We start from the raw sequence: 23,589 nt of genomic DNA, 5'->3' as shown, positions 1-23,589 counted from the left end.
CGACGTCGGGGCTTGCCGTGTCCGTCGGCCTGCCCGCTTTGCGATCGGGAGCCGGAGACCTTGCAGCACTTGCTCGCCGGGTTGCGTGGTGGCGCGGGAGACCTGGGCATGGGCTCTTAGGTGTTGGGGCAGGGAGGAGTGGCTCCCGGACCCAGACACCGATCTGCTGGAGTGGTGGACGTCCCAGGCTTGTCCGATAGCTCACAGACGGAACATGTGGACTGCCATCATACTTGTCTTCTGGTGCATTTGGAGGCATAGGAACGACGTGGTGTTCAACGGAGCGGTGGCTTCGCATGGTGCCATCAGGGACAAAGTACGGGAGGAGTTCGAGCGGTGGCGCCTAGCCAAGCTTTTCCGTGGCACTTTCTTTGTTTTTCTTGATCCGACCGTTGTACCGTGGCAGGACGGAGAGTAGGCGTGTGTTTGGGGAGCTGCCCCCCTTGTGGTAGCGCAATCTTTGCCATCTTGGCACTCTTCTATATGATTGATACACCTTCCAAGGTGTATTCTCGAAAAAAAAAGGAATATATATTAATTAGCCACAAGCATCGGTGAGGGAGACTGAGATTGATTCGTTCTTTTTTGCGATGTGTTCTTGGGCTGTGTTGGTTAATCTAGCTTTTTCCTTCTAGCTTTTTCCTTCTCTGAATAAGATGCACTAGCATCAATAGCGTCAGGTTAGCGTCAGAAGTTTTTTCAGTTAGAATTCAGTTAGCAGTTCAGCTATTTTTCAGCTGCAGATAGGGTAGTTTGACCTGATCCTTGCGCATGACTCGATCGCCCGGACGTGGGATGGCACGTCTGTTGTGGGCATCGTGTGATCAGCACGATCAGTCCTTGCATGAATAAAAGGAAGAACGAAACAGAAAAGCTGCAAGTCGTTCGCAGCACAAAAACCTTTGTCTCTCGTCCTCCGTGTTCGTGAGTGAGATCGCGAGGTAGTTAGACGAAAGGCTACAAGTGGTATCAGAGCCTAACCCCATGGTTGGGACTCCACCGCCGGTACCTCCAGCGCCGGCAGGATGCAGCGGCCGCAGCGCCGCAGCAGCCAGGAGCCCTCTTCGCGCGCGATCACAAAGTCGCGGACGGCAGTGGGAAGGAGGAGCGGTGGCGGCGAGGTGGTTGTGCGGGAGACGATCGTGCGGGACGGTGGCAGCGGCGGCTCCACGTCCCGGCCGACACTCACCAAGACCAACTACACGGAGTGGGCGATTCCGATGCGCGTCAAGCTCCGGGCCGCGGGCCCGTGGGAAGCTGTCGACGCGGACGACGCACCTGAGCGGCAGGAAAGGCAGGAGCTCGGCGCCATCCTGAGCTCGGTGCCGTCGGAGATGGTGCAGCTCCTCGCTGCAAAGGACAACGCCAAGGTCGCCTGGGACACGATCAAGACGATGCGCGTCGGCGTCGATCGCGTCCGCGAGGCGCGTCGCCAGAAGCTCCGCAAGGACTTCGACAACCTGGCGTTCAGGAGCGGGGAGAACGCCGAGGACTTCTCCATCCGCGTCTCCAGCCTCGTCACCGAGCTGCAGTCCCTGGGCGACACCACCTCTGAGCTCGACGGCGTGTCCAAGATCCTGCGCGTCGTCCCCAAAAGGTACGCTCGGATGGCTTGCTCGATCGAAACCTTGCTTGACCCGAAGGAGCTCACGATCGAGGAGCCGAGCGGGCGTCCGACGGCGTCCGAGGGACGTGGCGAGCCGGACCAAGACGCCGGTGGCCACCCGCTCCTCACGGAGGAGGAGTGGCGCGCACGCGCCGCTAGCCGCCGGCACGGATCGAAGGATCCGGCTCGGGTGGCAAGCGGAACAAGAACCGCCCGAACAGCCGCGGCAAGGACGCGGTACGCGGCGGCGGCGGCCCATCCAAGGACGACAAGTGCCGCTCATCGTGGCAAAAAGGGGCATTGGGCCCGCGATTGCCGCAAGAAGAAGAGGGACGAGGAGGCGCAAGCTCACCTTGTCCAGGAAGAAGGCGACGCTGATCCAGCGATGCTCATCGCAGAGGTCGTACTCGACGACGTGCCCAGTGCGGCTGGGCCAAGCACACCAGCGACGCTCGCCGGTGACGTCGAACCAGCGCGCCCTCTCATCCTCCTGAACGAGGAGAAGGCCAAGGTGGTGCCAGGGCGCGCGGATGAGCCCATGGACGCCATGTGGTACCTCGACACGGGCGCGTCGAACCACATGACGGGGAACCGTTCCGCGTTCACCACCCTCGACGAATCGGTCACCGGCAACGTGCGCTTCGGCGACGGATCGGTGGTGCGGATCAAGGGCAAGGGCGACATCGCGTTCACCATCGGCGGCGGCCGCCGGCGCGCGTTCACCGACGTGTACTTCATCCCCGGGCCGAAGAGCGGTGTCGTGAGCCTCGGGCAGCTCGACGAGCACGACCGCGACATCCACATCGGGCGCGGCACGCCGACGATCCGCGATCGTCGCGATCAACCGCTGGTCCGGTGAGGCGCTCCCCTAATCGTCTCTATCGGCCGACGATGCAGCCGGCCTAGGCCGGTGTGCCCGGCAATGCGCCTCGACACGGCGGCATGGCGCCGGCACGCACGGTTCGGGCATGTCCATCCGGAGGCGTTGCGAGAAGATGGCCGAGGAGGGCATGGTGCGCGGACTGCCACCGGCCGAGCCCACCGGCGAACTCTGCGAGGCCTGCCTGGCGGGGAAGCAGCGGCGCACACCGTTCCCGCAGCAGGCCAAGTACAGAGCGGAGCAACCACTCGAGCTGGTGCACGCCGACCTGTGCGGTGCTATCACACCACCAACACCTGGAGGACGCAGGTACTTCCTGCTCCTCGTCGACGACTACAGCCGCTTCATGTGGCTCGTCCTGTTGACGACGAAGGACGAGGCCGGCGACGCTCTCAAGCGCTTCCAGGCCGAGGCGCAGACTGAGGCACGGTGCACGCTGCGGACACTCCGCACCGACCGCGGCGGGGAGTTCACGTCGAACGAGCTCGCCGCCCACTTCTCCGACACCGGTGTCAAGCGGCACCTGACGGCGCCGTACTCACCGCAGCAAAACGGCGTGGTCGAACGCCGCAACCAGACCGTGGTGGGCATGGCCGGGTCCATGATGAAGGCCAAGAAGTTGCCTAGCTTCTTCCGGGGTGAAGCGATCACAACGGCGGTGCACGTGCTGAACCGCACCTTCACCCGCTCCGTCGACGGCAGGACGCCGTACGAGGCCTGGCACGGGAGGAAGCCCTCCGTCGAGCACTTCCGCGTCTTCGGATGCATCGCGCACGTCAAGAGCGCACACCCCTTCCTCTGCAAGCTCGACGACCGGAGCACGCCGATGGTCTTCATCGGCTACGAGCCTGGGTCAAAGGCATATCGTGTCTACGACCCAGCGACTCGCCGCGTCCACGTCACGCGGGACGTCGTCTTTGATGAGGCAGCAAGGCTGGGATTGGGAGGAGAAAGACGGCGGCACGAGCCCGTCCCGGGACTTCGAGGTCGAATACACGGTGGACACACCGTCGAACAATTCGACTGCACGCCCACCGCCAACGCCTGCACGCGAATCGGAAGAGGAGGAGAGCTGGGATACCTCCGACCAGGGAGGAACGGCGTCGCCACGCACACCTCCTCCACCTCCGGCGACGGAGGAGCGCTCCATCGAGTTCGCCACACCACCAACGGCACCTGATCCAGAAGCAGCTTGATGCCAGCGACGGCGGCGAGCCGCACCGGTACCGCCGCGTGTCCGATTTGCTGGGTCCAGGTAACACAGCCCCTGGACTTGCAGAGCGGCTGCTCCTCACCACGGCTGAAGAGCCGTCGAGCGTGGGAGAGGCACTGAAGGAGGCGAGCTGGAGCAGGGCAATGGCGTAAGAGCTGGCCGCTGTGGAAGAAAACGAGACATGGTCTCTCGTCGACCTCCCATTGGGCCACAAGCCCATTGGACTGAAGTGGGTTTACAAGGCCAAGAAGAACGAGAAAGGCCACGTCGTCAAATTCAAGGCCCGGATCGTTGCAAAAGGGTACGTACAGAAGGAGGGGGTTGACTTCGACGAAGTCTTCGCCCCAGTCGCCCGCCTCGACTCCGTGCGCCTCCTGCTCGCTGTCGCCGCGCAGCAGAGTTGGGAGGTCCACCACCTCGACGTCAAGTCGGCCTTCCTCAACGGCGAGATCAAGGAGGAAGTGTACGTGTCACAGCCTCCTGGATTCGTCAAGCATGGATCGGAGGGGAAGGTATTGCGCCCGAACAAGGCGTTGTACGGCCTCCGGCAAGCTCCACGGGCATGGAACGCGAAGCTGGACCAGAGCCTCGTCGCGCTCGGCTTCGTCAAATGCCCATCGGAGCACGCTGTCTACACGCGGGAGAAGGATGGGGAGCGGCTGCTTCTCGGGGTGTACGTTGACGATCTCATCGTCACCGGCACCGCCGCGCAGGCAATTGTCGTCTTCAAGAAGAAGATGATGACTCTCTTCAAGATGAGCGACCTTGGGCTACTCTCCTACTACCTCGGCATCGAGGTGTGCCAGGAGCCAGGCCGCATCCAGCTCAGCCAAGCCGCGTACGCAGACAAGCTGCTCGACGGATTGTCGATGAGCGACCGCAACCCCACCGCCACACCAATGGAGGCGCGCCCGAAGTTGAGCAAGAAGGGGAACGGGAAGGCGGTAGATCCCACCCTCTACCGCAGCACCGTCGGCGGGCTGCGCTACTCGGTACACACGCGCCCCGACATTTGCTTCGCGGTGAGCTACTTGAGCAAGTTCATGGAGGCTCCCACCAGCGAACATTGGAGCGCGGTGAAGCACCTGCTTCGCTACATCGCCGGAACCAGGAAGCTGGGCTGCGTCTACACACGCCAAGATGAGGAGGCTCGTCTCGTCGGCTATAGCGACGCGGACCGGGCAGGGGACATCGACGATCGGAAGAGCACCGGTGGGATGCTCGTTCTACTACGGCAGCTGTCCCATCTCCCGGCAAGCGACGAGCAGAAGATCGTCGTCCTCTCCACCTGTGAGGCGGAGTACGTCGCCGCCACTGGTGCGGCGTGCCAGGGCATCTGGCTCAAGCGGCTGCTGGGAGAGCTGCTTGGGCGCGACGGCGGCATCACCGAGCTGCGCGTCGACAACAAGTCGGCGATCGCGGCTGGCCAGGAACCCGGTCTTCCACGACCGGAGCAAACACATTCAAATCCGCTACCATTTCATCCGTCGGTGCGTGGAGAACGGCGACATCGACATTCGGTTCGTTCGCACCGACGGCCAACTATCTGACATCATGACCAAGGCGCTTGGGCGAGTGCGTCTCCAGGAACTGCGCCAGCACATCGGCATGGTCAAGGTGAAAGAAAACTAGATTAGGAGGAGATTGTTGGTTAATCTAGCTTTTTCCTTCTAGCTTTTTCCTTCTCTGAATAAGATGCACTAGCATCAATAGCGTCAGGTTAGCGTCAGGAGTTTTTTCAGTTAGAATTCAGTTAGCAGTTCAGCTATTTTTCAGCTGCAGATAGGGTAGTTTGACCTGATCCTTGCGCATGACTCGATCGCCCGGACGTGGGATGGCACGTCTGTTGTGGGCATCGTGTGATCAGCACGATCAGTCCTTGCATGAATAAAAGGAAGAACGAAACATAAAAGCTGCAAGTCGTTCGCAGCACAAAAACCTTTGTCTCTGTCCTCTGTGTTCGTGAGTGAGATCGCGAGGTAGTTAGACGAAAGGCTACAGGCTGAGCTGAAATAGCAGTTTTTGATAGACTTTTGAGCTGGTCTAATCATACAATTTTTTCTTGATGCCATTTTAATTTGTCTTTTGGGGTATCGATCTGCCGTACGGCAGGCTCAGGCAGCCCAATATTATTACCTATCTAAAAGCTAACCCCATCTGCTTTGATGAGAAAGTTTTGGGTACTGTTACCTCCTCCGTTTTCACCATTCAGATTTAAACACGTCAGGTTCCTGTCCTATTCATGCAACGCTGTTTCCTGCACATACGGGAGTCTGTTTCCTTTTCTCTTCATTCTTTTTCTTTCTACAATTCCATATTTACCGGCAGATAGCGGGAGCAGTAGGTGGATCCTATTTTTTTGCAGCGGTTGCCTCTTTTTTCATTCAGGCTCTTTGCCGGTTTCACCGGTGTTGACCGGTTCTGCATGCCCCTTCTGAGAACTTCCTCTACTATCCAACTGCCACGTATCTTTTTACGTGGCTATTTCCTCCGTTCCTCCTACTTTGTGGGCCTAATTTATCGGCTCCTACGTTTGCGGCTCCACATCGGAGAGTCCGTTCTTCCTAGGGTTCCTTGCGTTCTTCTTCACTCCTGATTAGATTTCCAATCTCATCGTTTGCTTCTGCTTTTTTTCTCCTCCGTTTCTTCGTCCAGCCTCACTTCATCTGTTTTGTTGCAGGTTTCTGTATGAGTGGCATGCTGCTCCTGGCCGTGGGCGACGGCGGCCGGCTCCAGCGCCGCCGCCGCTCCGTCCACTCTTGCCGCGGCGCCCTACTCTTCACAGTTGACCCCCTGCTCCTGCTCACCTGCCGTCTTTACCGAAGCCTTCGCCTTCCATCCCACCGGCTTCCCCGCCAGTTCCTGCCGGCGTGGCCTGGGTGAGTTGCTTCCTCGGCCGGCAGGCCGCGGTTCTTGCAGGAGCGGACGACACTCCTGTGCTGCCCTTCGCCGATTCGCCGTGTTGCCGCCCCAGCTGTTGGTTCAGCTGCTGCTCTTACTTCTGCTGGCTCTGATCGTGAACCTTTTGGGGCTGCTGCTTTGCCTCATGCTGGTTCTTTGCCTGTCATGCAACCTGTCCAAGGTGTAGGCCGCGGATCAGGTCATCAGCGTGTGCGACCTCATGTCTATCCTTTACTCTTTGATGCCAAGTCTCGGAGGCGGGACATAAGTTTAGGCAAACGCTCTGTCGAGGAGGTTCCTGACGGGGCTGCCGGCGGTAATTTCTTCTTTTCCTTTAGTCTTCTCTTTACTTCCTTCTACCTGTACAAAATTACGTTAGCCATGCTGCTTACTCATTGTACAACTATTTTGCAAGATGGTTGACCAGAACAAACAGTTGGGATCAGTTTACCTAGAGTTGTTTATTGTTCTTGCTATTTGTTCTCATATATACGCCTGTTGTACTTTTCGTATGCAGCCAACCATGGTTTCTTCTTATATGCATTGTCAGTGTCTTCAGCGTTCTTTTTCATTCCAGATTAATTTACGTACACTATCCGTGGTTGCTTTGCTTTACAAAATACTCCCAGCTGTGTTGTACCGTGTCCTTTTTTTATATCTTCTTTTTGTCAGGTAAGAGGGAATAGAGGTATAGGCTTGCATCAGGTATATCTTTATATGAGCAGATGGCACAGTGCTTTCGACTGTTCCCAGATATTGTTAATCTTTTGGCTTCTAAACATTTCTCCACCTCAAACAGTCGGCGTATTTGCTTTTGTGGCATCAGCATTCGGGTTATAAAGAGAACATCAAGAACATTTGTTTTCCTACAGAATAGTATGCTCGGCGGCCCCGGCGTCCATCTTTCCTTGCCGAGTCGGCTGGCACCATGGAGGAGGACTTGGAAGGGAGCGAACAATAGCCTCTGCTGGCAGGGGAGCCGCCGATGAAGCACACCAGTCAGGCTAGGATGAGTGAGTTAAAGCGATTTTTTCATTGTTTCTAGGTATTTTGGTGGAATTCTTGGCTGGCATCCTGTAATCTAAAGCGCTATTTCTTTTGTAGGATGACCCAATGTCATGCTTGCTGCAATACATGTTCGACTTTGACGACAGCCGTGTGTATTATAAGACATGACATGGCTGATTTGCAAGCACCGCCACAAGCCAAGAATTATGAAGTTTACAACTAGAAACGCTGGTAGACTTTATTCTGAAAGTGAGTATTTCAATAGCGTTCACCTCAATCTTGCACCCATCACTCTAGACTGAAGTAAATTTGTTAGGCATTACAAACCGTCCATTGTCGTTACTATCTGAGAAACCTTATGATATTTATTTATGTGTACTGCTGTAATGTCTAGATAGTTGTACATCTCGAATTTTTGATAATAATTTAGTATACGTTTGACAGGTGCGGCGGTTGCCCAGATGGTGTCCTATTTTTTTCAGAAAAACAAAAGATGGCTGACCTGCAAGGTATCTCATGTTTCCTTAACCTGTGAATTCCACCTTTTGGTGCAACGTATTTTTGTACCAGACCTATCTGTTTGTATTCTTGGTGCCATATGTTTGGAATTGAATATGATGTGCAAATCATTCTAGCATTCACCGTAGGTACATCATTAACTTTATTTCTAAATTATGTTACTGAAAATATGTATTGTCCTTTGGCTGTTCTGAATGTGTATCAGGAGTATTTGGTTTCTTTAGAAAAAAATATGTTCAAACCTTGGATATATTTGCTTCATATGCTTCATACAATTAACAGCACATAATACGATTGCAGAAATGATCGTGCATTTCCACCGATCAGAAATGCAAATTTGTTCCAGCTAATGCCATAATATGGTATAGAATTATATGATATCATTTGTAGCAATAGGGCATATTTTTGTCTACTGAGGGTAGAGTCAACATACCTTAGTGGTGTTCAGTTTCTGCAACTTAATTTATATAGCCCGCGTGACTGAAAGTTGTGGATATTGCAATTTATCAGCGGTATTCACTACCCATCACTATGGCCATCAAATAGCTGCAAAGAACCGCTTGATGTTAGTAACAACTTTACCTTCAAAGGTATTGACGGCATTCTTTCATGTGATAAATCAATGCTAATTTTGTCTCCAACAGTGAGTTTCCTAAAAAAATGAAAAGGTAGGTCATGATGAATATATAATGGTTACGTTATCTTGATTCGGTAACTATTGGGAGATTCACGTCAACAGTTTAAATGGATTCTTATCTCTTTCTTTCAGATTCGTAAGATTTTCAGTTCAAATTTGTCTACTTCGAATGTGCTTAAGTCAGCGCAAGTAATACAAAGCATTGAGTTTACAGTTATTGCAGTGTTACTGAATAGTAAATCTAGGTTAATTCCATTATATTGTTTCTGTAGAAATTCAGGCTGAACACTACACATTGATGAATGGTGGATTCCTATCCACGTAAGAGAACTCAGAATGTGATAACTTGCGTGATGTGCTTTCGTTAGTTTCTTTTTGACTTTTTTCTGCATCTCTACATACTCTCACACATTTCCAGTAGTTAATTTGTAACCCAATCTTGGCTCCTGCAGGTAGGTTTGTGTTTGGTCGCTGATAGTTGATGTTGTCGCTCAGAGGCCACTGCAGAGTTGATATGTTCCTGGTTGCTGGACATGATATGTTTTCTGGTTTACCTTCTTATCAGTTTCCTTTTTATAAATTGATGCACTGGCTTATCAATTTTAGTTTATTATATAAATAGAAGATGGAGACATCTCCAAGGTCCCAGCAGAACTGCCAGGACATGTGGGTTTGGTTTGGGCAAACTAACGCACCGGGATCTTCCTTTTTCAGGAAACTAAGTAATGTCTTTTGCCACCCATGATGTGCTTTTGGCGTGATGTGTTCGCATCAATGCCCTTTACATATTTGCTTCATCATTTGTTTAAAAAGAATTACGCGAGATTCATATCAATCAGTATGAAGAAAATCCAGGAGCAGACAGAGTAAGTTACATCAGTTCCATTTTATATGTGTTTAACATCCCTGATTTGTTTAGTTTACACATGAGACAAATGCACTTTATCTGTAGTCTGCTACAAAAGTAACAATGAAGAAGAAAGCAGTATTGTTCTTTCATTGTATAAACTGGTTTGCAAGATAGTGATTTGTCACCAATAGGATGGCCACTAATTTAGAGTTTAGAATCTCATGTCTGCACTACTTGCTAACCTTACTGAGAAGCAACAAGAACATTTTTTTACTGATAAACCAAACATGTACAGCTATGTTTTCAATTCTTAATTTTCCATATAGTTTTGGTTAGTGTGAGTATCCTAAATGTGTTGTTCTGGGTATGGCATAAGTAGACAGTTCTCTATCTCAGAAAATAAGCTTGAAGATCACCCCTGTTTTTTGTCTAATTTTTATACAGAGTTTTAGTTGCTTCACACATAAGCAAGCATCAAGAACACTTCAGATTTGGGAGCTCCACACAGAAACAAGCATCAATAGCACTTTCATTTACCGCTAATCCGAACATGTATAAATTTGTTTTTTGTTCTCACTTTACCATGTAGTTATCATTCGTTTGATCACTGTAAATGTACTGTTCTGTCTTCTGAATATGGCATAAATAAGTAGTCCTCAAAGTAAGCTTGGAAGGTCACTCCTGTTCTTTTTTGTCTATGGAATGACACACGATTGCTGCATGTGTAACAGTTGGGCACACTAATATTTGTTTAGCCAAACGAAGATAAAGGATTAACGGAAAAGGAGAAGAGGTAACCTTTAGTGATGTTTTTTCTGCTGAAAACTTTGGCAATTCGCCTCAACCTGATAGCATGGCGACACTCACTCTCAAATGGCTTATTGCTGATAATGAGCTAGGACGCCAAGCTGGTAGTCAAATACTCCGAGTAGGTGGAGAAAATCTGCTCCTCTTTTGTACCTTCCCGCCGCACATAATGCGTGCTTCCCCAGCGCAGCTCTAACTCTGATTTGCAGTGCTTGGATCGGCGCTTCATACTCCTCCCAACCGCGACCATGCATCGATCAGCGGTGGCGGTCGCTAAATTTGGGAGGAGGGGGAGCTGGCCATCGGGTCAACGAGAGAACGGGGATCCCATTGTCCTGCTTCCTGCGCTACGGACGGGTGAGACAACGAATTTACCAGCACCGATTCTGACCAAGTGTCATAAGCGGCAGCGTGGTGTGCCGCCTTCTGCCAGAGCATGAAGCTCATGCATCCATTGAAGCTAATCCTCTCATTGGCCTTGAGGGCTGAAAAGAACGAAGACCAGATTCCGTGACGGGCTTGCCAAGAAACAGAGTAACTAATGTATTCTGATGATTGAAGAACGAAACATACCGTCGGATTTGCGATTGGTGGTGTAGAGGAAGGAGTTTGCATCACCTACGCCGAGCAGCGGCATGCGCCGCCCCTCGCGTGCGGAGCGGCGGAGCGCGGCGCTGACGAGCCCCGTGACCGATTCGCCCTCATCGACCAGGAAACTTGCGGCCATGCACTCCCGAGGACGGTGAACGTCACCAGCAGGCGCTCCCGGCCGCCAATCCCCGCCGCCGACTTGCGCGGAGCTCAACTTTCCTCGGCTCGGACAGCTCGAGGTTCCATAGCTCTGGCTCAAAGGTGGACGGCGGAGCGGTGTGATCCGTTGACAGCACGGGTGGGGGGCGGAGGGATAGGAGCGCAACCAGAGGTCTGCCCAGACGGCCCAACTTCCATCCGCTGCCTCAGTTCTTGCTCAGCTCGAGTCCACACAGAGAAGTTGGGGAAGAATACGGAAGCGCAAAGAGGAGCTGGATGTGTACCGTACAGATGAGAACGATACGGACGGGCCGGTTTTGGTTTTAGTGTCTTTTTTTGTGGAGGAATAGCCGAACATGGGGTGTGGGAGCTGGGAGGGTCCTTGACTCCAGACTTGCATCTGAGTGGGATTCACTTAGAGCGATTCGATAGTAGTAGCAATTTCTTATTATAAGCCGAAGTCTTATGTCATCTATAGCTAACTTAGAGCCAACATATACAGATAGTGAGCTATAATAGTGTAGTACTTTTACAATACATGGCCCACCTTTTAGTCTCACATAGTGCTCTAGGAGCACGTGCTTGAAGCTGGCTACAAGATAAGAGCCCACTCCTCTTCTCTCTCCTAATCTCTCTCTTCCAACTAAGCAAATTTATAATATTTTATCTCTTATAGCCAGCTGACTGTACCTTATTGTACTTGCTCTTACCACGTCCATGGCTGTAGGTAAAACACGTGTGTGATCAGTGCCCTCTTAAACTTTCGTATATTAACTAAAAGTTCATTCCATACTTCCTGTGCACAATTCGAAGTATATATAAATGTTAGCTCATTACATAAAGGGCGCGGCGTGCGCCGCGCCGAAAACTTCCTAGTATCTCCTTATTGTTGCTCTCCAATAGTACCATCAGGAACCTCTTGCTTGACTGGAAGCGGCGGCGCGCCGCAGCGCCCTGGAGGTGACGAAGGTCCTGGGAGATGGTGGGCGGTGTGCTCCCTGTTCCACGAAGCACCATATCGAGGCCTCGAGGGTCGCGATGACGTGGTGGACGAATTGTTCTGCCACCGCCACTGACCTGAAGTCAAGATGGATAGGACATTGGCAAGGTTCTTCACTTGAAGTCAAAATGGGAATTCATGGATAGTGCTCACATATTCATATATGAAAACCACTATTAATAACAAAAAAGGAATTAGTAGTGGTGATGGAGCATGCTTCTCCATCGGCAGCTCCGGTAAGGAATACCGAGATGTGTGTGTGATGGATTCTTTAGCTCAGCTGATTCGATTAGCTATATGTGATGTACTTGTTAGCTGGTTTGATTTGATTAATGTTCTGTTCGTCCATCTGTAAGTCTGTCAGCATCTCCTTACTGTTGCTCTCAGACTCCAGGACTGTCTATGCCCGTTTCTTGCAGCGATTTCATGCTTGTCGCTGAGCAGATTCTAATCTAGTTCTTGTTTTTTTAATTATTTTTTATTTATCTCTGTGGCACTTTTTTTCCAGAAATTTTAGCTTTGAGTCTTTGACGCATATGGTGATAATGCTTTTTTCTTCTTGGATTAGCGCTCCCGCTCGTGTACTACTATGATCAATATTTGTGTCAGTTGTACCATTTGGAATTCCGATTAGCTGTTCAGCCAAATCCAAGCCCGAACCTCAACTACAAGGATGACAACAACGGTCGGGTGATTATTTCAGTACGGAGGAGCTGTTAGGTTGCAGCAGGTGGTGACTCAAGGCCTTCTTGCCTAACACAGACAGTGTAATGTAATGTTCATGTGAAACCTTAATGTCACACTTTAGCTTATTATTAGGAGGTTTGTATTCAATTAGAAAACAACTTAGAGTATATCGGTGGCAGGAGCAGTAGCACCAGTTTTGGTGTTTGCAGTATCAGGGAAATAGTCGTTTTTCTTCCCTGAAAAAAAGTCATGATAGCACTAGTTTCCGTGTTTGCAATACCGGACAAATAGAGCTGTTTCTTCCCTTAAAAAGTCATAAAGGCAAAATAGAGTCGTTCCGTTAATAAAACAAGTCATGAAATTTTATTTTATTTTTCTCTCAAGAAAATTGGTTGCATTTCTTAATTTTTTTGTTAGGGACTGGAATTGGGCAGCAATCCGTGATGATTTCTACACTATATTCTTACAGCATGTACTAGGAAATAATGACTCTTAATTAATTAGGCCATACTTAGTTAAACACAACTTTGTATCAGAAGCCAACTGAACCGAGGGTCAGACAGGATGCATATATTATAAGAAACATGAATATTCTATTGCAAGACATAACTATGCGAGGCCTGCCGCTCTCTCTCTCTCTTTTTTTCTTTTGCTAGTCGCTCTCTCTCATCTTTTTTCTCCTTTTTACTGACAAAGTATCTGTTACTTTTTCTCATCTTTTTCTTACCCAAACGATCTTCAAATCATGTGCACTGTGATAAAGGATAGCAGCATATAGTAGGACCCACGCCCTTTTGATCAGGAGCATGCTACCTAGAGTCAGGCCGTCAACTAGTTGTTAGGTGACCGTTTAAGATGCAAATCATCCAACGGCTCCTATAGTATGGGTAGCTACCCACCATTGCAGCAAATCCGCACTCATATTTATCCTATATATATATAGGTAGCTCTCTCTCTCTCTCCCTATGATCTTCTTGCTCCCGATATGATCATCCTCCAACGTAACGACTCTCTCAATATAAAACCTCCCCTCACGTAAAACCTCCCCTCGTAAAATCCTCTCTCGTAAAACCTCCCCTCCTTTGCTACCTGCGAATCTTTGGCTTATATATCTCCAGAGACGGTCACAACGGCTCGCTGAGGCACCGCCCAACAGCGTTCCCAGGCTCAATCAGATAGAGCCACGCGGGCGACGGGAAGATGGGTGGTGCGCATGGCCAATAGGTGGCCACAGGCGGTGCGCAGACGCGCTTGATGATGGTGTGACAGCTTTGGCAGCGAACTGTCACTCCTGTGCGTGGCGCATGCCTCTGTCGGTCTGCGCCATGATGGCGCGCAGGGGTGCAGGCGCCTCGCCTGTTCCCCACGCAAGTCCTAACGCGTCCCATCGATCCTAGTTGTCCCTCGCTCCCTAGCCTCGTCTGGCCAAGGAGAGGAGGCTCCTGAGGCCTTCCCGGGGCCATCCAAGCCACGCCTTGGCTCGGAGGCTCCGCTTCCGTGCCTTTAGTCTCTCTCCAGGGGATGCCCCCGGGAGGAGGCCGAGGGCAGCTCTTGGCTCCGTTTGTCCTGTTTTCCGAGTCATGTCTACTCGTCAAGACTCGCCTTTGTCTGGAGCACTTGTTCTCCATTGGTTGTCCTAAGTGACAAGGTAAACTTTAGCACCCTTGCACAGTTTTTACCTCATGTCATACTTGTGTGGCTTGCCCAAACGTCGTAGAGGTCGTGGGCTAGGGCCCGCGCGCGCCGCTTCGTAATCGTGTGGGCCCTAGATCCCATTGCGCCGACACGTACCTCCATAAATTACTCCCAGAGCTATGCATGGACCATGGTAATGAGATCCGCTTCAAGGATAAAATTGTTTCTTGAAAAATGAGATGCTGCTATTACTTCCATTGTTAAATTCTTAGTTTCTTTTGAAACATTCATCATGATTGTATCATGCACTAGATCAAATTATCTAGAAAAGTTAAACCGTTTTAGCTGGCAATTTACGACCATAAACCTTATGCTGGCAGTAGCACAACATCATTCTTAGGAAGCATGTTCAATGACTGCTCATTTCCTATCCGTGCATGTATGGTTCACTTATCAATACAGACTACGAAGATTTGTATAAGCGCTTGATACTTATGGCACAATGCACACAATGCTACATAGTTAATAAATGGTTATTTACGTATGCAAGTACTTTTTTTTTTTGAACTTTTGTTCACTCAAGTTACAATCTTCCGCAGCTTGCCAGTTTAACAAATCTGCTTATCTTATTCACCCGTCGATTTCTAATGGTAGCCACCTTCCGATTTGATTTCATAATTTCAGCTTATTTCCATGTATATTTTTTAAGGATTTCTATTCTCGTGCCCTCAGGTTCTTAGTTGTACTCAGTTTTCCCCAGCTTCTTAGTTTTTCCTTTGTTTTTCCCAAGCTCTTGTTTGAAATCCGCAGAAGGAGCTCAGACGGCAGGATTCCCGTTTAGTTGATCGTTCCGTGCTGACGTGTGGGGCTGCGTCGCGTGGGGCTGGTAGAAAGGGACCGCGTGGGACAGGACGAGACCGCGTTTGGTTGTACGTGAGCAGGAGCTGGGTTCTGTCTCTCTCGGCCCAAAATGGCATCCCTTTTTAACAGCACCTTTTTCCCCCCTCTCTCTTTTCACCAAATTAGTATCAAATCTACAGAAGCTTCTATTTTTGTCTTTTTCTTCAATGATTGTTGCCTTTTGGCCCTCGTTTTTCGCCCAATATGGTAACAAATCTAGTAGCAAATCTAGAAGCTAGTATATGATAAATTCACAGCAGCATAAGAAATCACGACAACTAAGTATAATACATAAACTGCATACACCAGCCAAAACCATACACAATCTGTTCTTCATTCAGCATATATTTTTTCGTCGCTCCATTTATGTATCTGAAGGAAATATTCATTAAACTCCTTCCGTCTGCATTGTGCAGCCAATACATCATCCAAACGGTATGGCGTTTGTTCATTTTTTCGACCGTAGTTTGCTAATCTATCCACATATAGTGGCCACTCATCTCAGGCCTTTATATCATCAAAGTACTCTCTGATATAACCAATCCGTGTAGTAGATGCAGCCAGGTCGAAGTGTCGGGTGCACTCTGGTGTCGATAGAGATACACCGGAGATAATGGACGAAGAAGACACGACTGCCAATGTTACTGATGGCATGGAGAGAGCGGCTCGCAATGTCCACACGGTACACCAATGGTGCTTTACCTTCCTCCAAATACATGTTGTCCAACAACACAAGCATCAGATCACCATCCGACTTCACAAGGTAGAACTTGTCCTTTCCAAGTTCTGGAAATGAAAATAGCATCTCCATTTTGACAGTGCTCGCGCGCCGCTCCAACTGGACACACACTAATCTTCCAGACTCAAAATTGTCCACAACTATTGCATACAGTTCACCATTGAATGGGGTAATGCAACGCAGACCATGGTGCTTGATCGAAAATCTTCCTTCTCCCCAATCTTCATTTATACCCTTAGTTGGAGTGCTCTCATCGACCCAAGCAATTTCCTCCGGGTAATCTTTGGAAATGAAGACCATAATCGGGGACTTCATTACAGCGACCGACTCCACAAAAACAGATGGCATCTGCGCCTCAAACATAGTGTTCAATGTCTTTGTGAGTGGGTTCAGAAGCCGTATCTTTTGTGGCTGGTTCTTCTAGGCAATCACGATTACGCCACGGAAAAAGCCGACGAAGTAGTATCTAAAAGATATTGATGAAGATAACATTCAGCGCTAAGATGTTTACGATTGAAAATAAAAATAGATTAATCTGGAGGAATTTGAACCTTGCATGAACTTCCGTTAGATCGATGGTGATGTAGCGGGATGTGCGGAGGTGGAGGAAGGTGAACTCAGTGGCGCGTGGGAGGGCGTGTTCTAGCATGATCCATTCGTGCAGGTGCACGTCGGGCTTAGGTAAACCTGAGCGCCAATTTGCACAAACTTGCCTCAAACAGAGCAGGTGCCCACGTACTCCTCTTTCACCAGTAAGCAGTCGCCGATCTTGTGAAGTGGTCCGTCAGCCGTGAGAGAGGCCCACTTCACGGAGGCGCCGCGCTTGGATGCGCCGCCCTCGGCGGCGACGGGCTCGGCGGTGACGGGCTCGGAGGCGACGAGATCGGAGGCGACGGGCTCGGGGGGCGACGGCCGCCGGCGCATTCTTCTTCTCCATCGCCGACAGGGGAGCGCGCGTAGGGCGGTTGGGGTTTTTTCCTTCGATTTGGCGAAGTTGATGGGACGTGAGAGGCGTGGTTGCGTGCGTGAGGGAGAGAGAGAGAGAGAGAGAGAGAGAGAGGGGCTCTGTACAGGCACGTGACGGTTGGTCTCGACAGTTTCTCAAAAAAACTAGACGTTTGGTCTCAACACGTGCACCGCCTAACCGCTGCGCACCACGACACGCGTCCGTGGTTACGTGTCCTCAGTTCTACCCTCGAGTCTTACACTGGAAAAATATCTGTACTCAGTTTTCCCCTCGAGTACTAATACTGGTTAGTGCAATATACTCAGTTTTACCCTCAAGTGGCTGGTCAACAGAGAGTCAACAAATGGGATTAAGCTATCTAATTGAGTCATTTAATGCGCAAAAAATTCCAAAAAATATAAAAACATAGTGGCACTTACTCATGGAGTCTTCTTACGCGACCTGCCACGTTGGGAACCATAACAATCATAGATAAATAAAGTTTTATCTCAAATTTCCACTTATCAAATCACCTAGTAGCTATGAAGGTGCATGGCTTTCCACAATAAGCCCTTCCCAAAACAGTTTTCCCCAAAACATACTTTGTTTGAATGAGGCCACAATTTTCACACTCATGTATATTTGTATTGCAAATAGTTTGAGGTAGGCCAAGATGGGTTTCATTGTACAAAACACGCATTTCCATTTTATAAATCTCATATTTGAATCCCTTAGTCAATTTATTACTCACGTGCCCTTGGTTTCTTGATACTACTCAGTTTTGCCCTCTCCCTTCACAAATTCTCACAGACGCCCAACATTGCCCTGATTGGTCTAGCCCTTGTCACGCGGATCGTGCCCGCCGACCGTTGATCGTATGATCTAACGGGCAGGATAACCCCTCTCTCTCTCTCTGATCGGGGCCACCACCCCCTCTCTCTTTGATCGGGGCCACTATAATGATAAACCATCACCAATTTGTTGTAGGCATTACTTTTCACGAAAAAATGATAAACCATCACCGATTTCTTGTAGCCATTACTTTTCACGCAAAAAGTGATAACCCGTCACCAATTTGTTGTAGGCATTACTTTTCACGCAAAAAATGATAAACCATCACCAATTAGTTGTAGGCATTACTTTTCACGCAAAAATGATAAACCGTCACCAATTTCTTGTAGCCATTACTTTTCACGCAAAAAATGATAAACCATCACCAATTAGTTGTAGGCATTACTTTTCACGCAAAAAATGATAAACCATCACCAATTAGTTGTAGGCATTACTTTTCACGCAAAATGATAAACCATCACCGATTTCTTGTAGCCATTACTTTTCACGCAAAAAATGACAAACCATCACCGATTTCTTGTAGCCATTACTTTTCACGCAAAAAATGATAAACCATCGCCGATTTCTTGTAGCCATTACGTTTCAGGCAAAAAATGATAAACCATCACCGATTTCTTGTAGCCATTATTTTTCACGCAAAAAATGATAAACCATCACCAATTTCTTGTAGCCATTACTTTTCACGCTAAAAATGATAAACGAAACAATCTATCTATTTTTGTATTTGAAGTTTGGGAGGGTTCACCATCTACTTATGTTAACTTTCGAGGTTTTGACCTGAAAATCAACTAGGTATTATAAAGGGAAATAAAAGTTCAAAAAAATGTAAAAACGAAACAATCTACCTATCTTTGTACAGAAGATCATATGTATGAAATTTGAGGTCATTTAGAGAAGTTCGAGAAAACCTAACTTGTTACAAATGCTTGTTTCAGTGAGACCAAACGGCATGCGCTTAAGCAAAGTGATTTTTTCGAACATCTCCAAATGACCCCAAATTTGCCATACATGCATGATGCCATACGTGTAACAACAATGAATATCTAAAAATTGTCAAAAACTTTTGACGAACCGTATAGCTCTATCAAAAAGAACCTCACCATGGTGCCAGTAAATTTTTTAGTTACAAACTTTCGTATTTTACCTAACCTTCAACAGGAAACTTGTTTCAAAATCATTTTGGCGTACAAGAAACAAATCCCACCTTGATTCGAGCACCACAACCTCCAAACGATGTCGATGCTAATATCGGCATGGTCAAAACGGCTATGCTCGCCGCCACTGCTAGGTCACCATCGGGATGCACCCTCAATCTCGTCCCCTCATTCAATCACTGACACACCAGAGATACCGCCGAGGCCAATGACGAACGTACATGCTGATGCCAATGCCGAACATGCACGCCGCTGTGGGCACGGCCACTCCGCCCCGCTATGCTAGACGCCACAGACCACTGCGAGGTCTTTCCCTTCGCCACCACACTCCCCTAGCACCCATCTATACACGCCAGAAAGGAGAGACACTAGTTTTCTCTACATTGCTCGCGTTCGTGTCCGACACCGTCAGTCAAAGTGTTGAGGTCGTCGTCGATGTCCTCGACCATTTCTTCTCTTCTTTGCATGGTTAAACGCGTCTAGTTCATATCTATCTAATGCGTCTGGTCTCGCCTCATGCAGTTCTTTGTGGACGATCTCATCTCGGCACGCCGCAGGCCACCTCCTCTGTGCCATCGTTGTAGAGCTCCGTTGAAAAATCTAATCCTACCCGTGTACTGCCCCTTGTATCAGCGTCATGACCCCACTTGTCATTCGATATACCGAATCCCCACTCGTTCGCGTTTTGGTCAGGGATACAGCGATGCTTACGGTCAAACAAAGATGGATGGTCTGACGTGTCTTTGCGGGCTCTACGTGGCCCCACTAATCAGAAGATAACGGTCAACCGTCGGGCAACCGGCCGTTACAGCACGTGTGATGGTTTCAGACAAGGGCTTGGGGAAAACTGAGGAAAAACTAAGGAGCTGGGGCAAACTGAGCACAACTGAGGACCTGAGGGCACGAAAATAGAAATCCCTATTTTTTAAGGATATCTCGCTGTACTAATGTGCTAAATTTATTTCGTATGCCCTCCATTTTACTACTTCCATAGAGAAATAAATTCAATACTTCTGATTTCAGTACCAAATCAGACCCATGTGACTACATATTTGCACACCCATGGTTTCCGTTTTGGAAATGAAGCTATCTGACAAGCTATGAGATATATTGATGAGGCCTAATGCCACGTGAGTTGCCCGATATCACGAATTGACCAAGAACAAGAGGGGGAGAGATGAACACCAAGGACACAATGAACTCGGTGAACACACGCAACACAACCCGATACAATTCCGGTTTGCTCTGGATAGCCCGAACCACTCAAGGGAAAGACACGAGGTAGAATCCCCGAGAGAAAGACCGGTATGCCATCGATAGAATCACTAGTGCGAGAGACTGAAGTAGAATCACACAAGCGAGAGATCAATCACATAAAGATGGCATTGATACAACTCATAGATTTGTGTCGAAGAGAGGAGGGGGTTTCCCTAATCCTCAAGGGATGGTGGAGGCATAAGCCAAGTTCTCACTCAAGTTATGTCTTACTAATGAAGGGGGAGGTGGGAGCCTATTTATAGGGAGCCACTAAGGAGGGTTAGTTTAGTGGGATAGTTCAGATTATGAGCTTCGTAGTGGGGGCGGTAGTGACGGCGTAGGCAGGGCGACAGTGTCGTCTTCCTCCGGCGTCGAGCAGGGCAGCAGTGCCGGCCATTCCGGGGCGGTAGTGCCGACCTTCCTGGACGCGTCGCCTTCTTCCTCGGTGATCTCTTCCATGCTTCCACGACCTCGGCCTTGAGTCCTCGAGCATCCATGGCATCCTCCCTTCCCTAAATCGTTGGCGGTGTGTCCCTATCATGGACATATGATTGAGGAGGAAGTAGCATACCATTCAATGGACACAATTGTAGGCACGCATAAAGGAGAAGATTCACCTTTGAGTGGTGTGTCGGTGTTGACGCACATGATGCAGTGAAGACTAAATGATGAGGCCTACGGGCTTGGGAGTGCCCAGATCCCATGAATTTGACCAAGTGAGTGGATTGAAAGGAGGGGGAGAGGGGAAGAACACACAAGATCCAAATCAAAACACACACAGCCCAACACAAACCAAATTTACTCCTTGGTAGGTTAAACCAAGCCAATAGAATCACTTCTTAAAAAGACCCTTGGGTAGAATCTAAGGAGTGAGAGATTGGTGATGGAGATCCACTAGAATTTGGATGAAAGAGGTAGAAGCCTTGAATCATCCATGAAGAGTAGAATCTCTCAAGAGTGTCTTGATACAAAGAACATAGTTCTAGGGAGACAAAGATCAAGTAGTTTAAGCTTCAAATCTTGTAAAAACCCTAATTGAGGTGGGGGAAGAGGTACTTATAGGTCCAGATTCATACAGGGGTACAATGGGCATTACAATAAAGTATCCAGGTCCAAAGATGATATATAGATGGCTGAGATGAAGTCAACGCGGGTGGGGCCGGCAGTGCTGGCCAGATCCCAGCGGCAGTGCCGTCCAGGCTTGATGGGACGTCTTCAGGATGTTGGGGCGGCAGTGCTGGTAGCTTGGGGCCGGCAGTGCCGGGGTGCGCAGGCCGGCAGTGCCGGCGTCTTGGGGCTGGCAGTGCCGGGGTGGCCGGCAGTGCCGGTTGGTCGAGGCCGGCAGTGCCGAGGTGTCGAGGCCGGCAGTGCTGGTCCTGGGGGTGGCCTCCGGCTGAAATTCTTCCTCTCTTCCTTCCTTGTCCGACGTTGGGCCTCCCGTGACGTACTCTTCTCGAGGCTCGTACCTAATGACACAAAGTACATTGGCATGAGGTAGCATTCCATACAAAGTAGTTCCAAGGTTGAGCGTCGAGAGGATTGAGTTGACCTTTTCATGTAGAGCTTTCACTCGGGCTCGATTCATCGGTCCACTTGGGGTACTAGTTGGTCTTGGTGTAGTGTCGTCCTTAGGCGGGGCTACATCATCTCCCCCCCTTGGGAGAGAGTCGTCCTCGACTCTTGTTCCTCCTCATCTCCATGATAGGGTGAGAGATCCGAGATGTTGAGTGTGTTGGTCACCAAGTACTTTGAGGTTGGTATGTCGATAACGTAGGTGTTGTTGTTGATGCGCTTGAGGACCTTGAAGGGACCATCTCCTCTTGGATTTATCTTGGAGTTGCGTTCATTAGGGAATCTTTCCTTTCGAAGGTGAATCCAAACGAGGTCTCCTTCTTCAAATATCTTTTCCTTCTTCTTGGTGTTGAGGCATTAGCTTGGCGAAGCACATGCTCTTGTATGGTGGCTCGTGTGTCTTCATGTAGTTTCTTCATGGCGGTGGTGCGCTTGTCGAAGTCCATGTTCTTCCTCTCATGAAGAGGTAGTGGGAGGATGTCGAGTGTCGTGGGAGGTTCGAATCCATAGAAGATCATGAATGGACTCCGGGATGTCGTGGAGTGCTTGGCTCTATTGTAGGCGAACTCCGCGTGGGGGAGGCACTCTTCCCATGACTTCAACTTTTTCTTCACGAGCATGCGTAGGAGTGTGGAGAGGCTTCGATTCACCACTTCCGTTTGTCCGTCCGTTTGCGGATGTGAGGATGACGAAAACAAGAGCTTGATTCCAAACTTCGCCATGAGTGACTTCCATAGGTAACTCATAAACTTGATGTCTCGATCCGACACAATGCTTGCCGGTATTCCGTGTAGGCGAACGACTTCCCTGAAAAACAATGAAGCAATGTGTGAAGCATCATCGCTCTTATGGCATGGTATGAAATGAGCCATTTTAGAGAACCTATCCACTACCACAAATATTGAGTCATGACTATGTTTTGTTCTTAGTAAGCCTAATACAAAGTCCATGATTATATCCGACCAAGGAGCATATGGAATGGGTAAAGGCATGTAAAGATCGTAAGGGTTGGTTGTAGACTTAGCTTGTAAGCATGTGGTGCATCGGTTGCATAGGCGCTCCACATCTCGCTTCATCTTCGGCCAATAGTAATGGGTTGATAGCATTGAGAGTGTCTTGTCGCGTCCAAAGTGTCCCATGAGACCACCTCCATGTGACTCTTGCAAAAACAACTTACGAAGAGAATAATCGGGTATGCAAATTTTGTTAGCTTTAAACAAGTAGCCATCATGCAAATAGAAATCATAAAATCCTCTTTCAACGGAACACTTTGCAACAATGGGTCCAAAGAAAATGTCGGAAGTGTATAGTTCTTTGATCTCTTCAAGACCCAAAATATGAAAGTCCAAGCGGGTGAGTAAAAGGTTATTCTTGCGGGAAAGAGCATCCGCGACCATATTTTCCTTTCCATTTTTGTATTTGATAACATAAGGGAAGGACTCTATAAACTCAACCCACTTAGCATGTCTCTTGTTCAAATTGGTTTGACTTTTCAAGTACTTCAAAGACTCGTGATCCGAATGAATAACAAATTCTTTTGGCCAAAGGTAGTGTTGCAAAATTTCAAGAACACGAACCAAAGCATAAAGTTCCTTTTCATAAATAGATAGTTGAGGCGTGCGTCGTACAACTTCTAACTATAATATGCCACGGGTTTTCCATCTTGCATGAGGACT

General features: G+C 49.1%; 1 long non-coding RNA gene across 1 annotated transcript; it reads right to left on the bottom strand.

Annotated features, from left to right (window-relative positions):
• Positions 1-5,559: 5,559 nt before the first annotated feature.
• LOC124702851 lies at positions 5,560-10,699 on the bottom strand. The gene is made up of 3 exons (XR_007002733.1): positions 10,413-10,699; positions 8,561-8,673; positions 5,560-6,960 (listed from the first exon to the last, which is right to left on the bottom strand). It is a non-coding gene; the product is annotated as an uncharacterized LOC124702851 (long non-coding RNA).
• Between the last annotated feature and the right edge of the window lie 12,890 nt (positions 10,700-23,589).

Source organism: Lolium rigidum, chromosome 3 (assembly GCF_022539505.1).
Source record: "Lolium rigidum isolate FL_2022 chromosome 3, APGP_CSIRO_Lrig_0.1, whole genome shotgun sequence".
NCBI classification, from domain to species: domain Eukaryota; kingdom Viridiplantae; phylum Streptophyta; class Magnoliopsida; order Poales; family Poaceae; genus Lolium; species Lolium rigidum.
This window is presented reverse-complemented; position numbering and strand designations above follow the sequence as displayed.